Here is a 2,242-nt window from a genome sequence, read left to right on the forward strand (position 1 = left end):
AGCCCGCCCAGGTGGGCGCCGATGGCACCACCCCCGCCCAGCTCCCGCCCAGCTCGTCGCCCAGGTGCTCCGTCTCGCTGCTGTCTATTTGAATCAGAATTGAGGACGGAAGAATTAAGAAATAAATGTAACATAAATTTTTTTTTTTTTTTTTTTTTTTTTTTTTTGAACTTGAAAGCCATGAAAATGGCTATGAAATTGGATCTACAAATATGAAGGTAGAGATGAAGGTGTGAAATTGGATCTGCAGAGATGAAAATGGGTCCCAGATGGTTGGTAGTGTTTAATAGTAACAATTAATAATTACTCCGTATAACTATACTATTAGGAGGATGATTCTAACACACCCTTTTTTGATCCTCACACACCTATTTTAACCTTTTACTCTTCTAATAATACTCCATTTCTTTATATTGGTGTGTGAGGATCAAAAAAGTGTGTGTGAGAATCATCACCCATACTATTATAGTAATAATAATAATAATAATAATAATAATAATAATAATAATAATAATAAAAGTAATATAAATTATGTTGTTTATTTAAAATTTATGGAAGGAGGAGTGTCATTGTTGGTAGTGTTTAGTCCTGGGTTTAGTCCTAGGAAGGAAGTGAAATAGAAGTGCTGATGTGGCGCTGAATGGTTGGTTAGTTAGCCGTCCTGAGAAAATGTTGTCATGGTTGGGAGCACTCTAAGTATGTACATGCATTATGTACTCAGTTAGCCGTCCTTGTTAAATAAGCAAAGCATCAAGTGCAAGCACATCATAGGATCTTTTGATGAATTGATTCCACATAGTATGCTAAAATATTCAAGTAAAAGATTTAAATTAGGGAATCATTTTGAAATTTTTATTGTAAAACGAATGAATGAGAAGTACCTCTGTGCGGAAACGAAGATTTTGATACTTCTTTCTTATTGTGCAGAAACACAATAGAGCAAGCAGGAAAACCTTTAAATATCATACGTAACCAAATCATAAAGAGGCTTGAGCATCCAGTTAAAAGGAGATTATTTATATCAGACGTGTAAATTCTTAAAATGAAAAGATGAGTGTCCATATCGCTACAAAACAAATTAACAAATATCAGTAACTAAAATTACATTTCAGTAAGGTAAGAATATAAATTTTTTTATAAACTACCATTTTTGCATCTAAATGGACAAAGCTGGAAGGAACTCGGTACCAAAGCCAGAGTTCATATATATGTAACTTGATTATGGACTCATGGTGTTCTTTGTCAAGTGCCTTTTGGGTCTAGCCCGATCAATACCCAGCCGAGCCTATTTTTCTCTGAATGAATCCCTAGAGTAAGAAGTCAAAAAGATGGAAATACTTCAATCATACAAACACATTCATATGTGGATTTTTTACGACTTAAAAACTTGACAGTTTTAAGTGTCTTTTTTTTTTTTTTCCGCAAAGCTTTTAAGTGTCTTTTATTTATACCTGACATGTGGGCCGAGTTGGGTTGGGTTTTGGTCAAAATGGGTTCAGGTACGTATGGGTCAGATCTTTTAAAAGGGTCAGGTCAAATTAAGAATGGCTCATGTTTGATTGGGTCAGGCCTACTTTTTTTCTTGAATTTTGTTTCTGTGAACTGAGACACAATATGATCTTTTTAGTTATCAAAGATGACTATCATGGAATACTCAAAATAAGCAAAAAGAGGAAAACACAAATGGTCATAACAACCAAAGATTTTGCCCTTAGGTACCCGATAAGCTTCATAACAGTCTCTTTTTCACACCTTCACATATCTTGTTCAACAAAAAATCGAAATTTTCTAGAAATAAAGGTCTGATCGATTAAATTCACATAAAGACAGCATTTTTAATATACATTAGTAAACATCAAAGTTGGTAACTTCAAGCAACAATCATATAAACAGGTCAACTTAGAATCCTTGGAATATTTCTAAGAGATCAACTGATAAATTAAAATAATAGGCCAGAGATAAAATGGAAAATGGAGTTACTCCCACTAATAGATCCCATCACCAATAAATTGAAAATCAACAATTGTAAGCTCTTTATTATTATAAAACAAAATTAAAAAACCCATTCTCAGTTACGTGCAACAAATGGATTCCTCGAAATTGAAACCCTAATCCGAGTAAAAAGACATTAAAGTAAATATTTTTTTATTTTATGTTGAACATACCTTGCACAACTGTAACCACGAAGCAATTTTCAATACTTACATCATGAATCGATAATTGAATGAATGTTGCGGAATTT

General features: G+C 33.3%; 1 long non-coding RNA gene across 1 annotated transcript; it reads right to left on the reverse strand.

Annotated features, from left to right (window-relative positions):
• Positions 1-693: 693 nt before the first annotated feature.
• On the reverse strand, positions 694-1,701 carry LOC139893445 (uncharacterized). The gene is made up of 3 exons (XR_011774541.1): positions 1,146-1,701; positions 882-1,066; positions 694-803 (listed from the first exon to the last, which is right to left on the reverse strand). It is a non-coding gene; the product is annotated as an uncharacterized lncRNA (long non-coding RNA).
• Between the last annotated feature and the right edge of the window lie 541 nt (positions 1,702-2,242).

This window comes from Rutidosis leptorrhynchoides, chromosome 2, assembly GCF_046630445.1.
Source record: "Rutidosis leptorrhynchoides isolate AG116_Rl617_1_P2 chromosome 2, CSIRO_AGI_Rlap_v1, whole genome shotgun sequence".
Taxonomy (NCBI): Eukaryota; Viridiplantae; Streptophyta; class Magnoliopsida; order Asterales; family Asteraceae; genus Rutidosis; species Rutidosis leptorrhynchoides.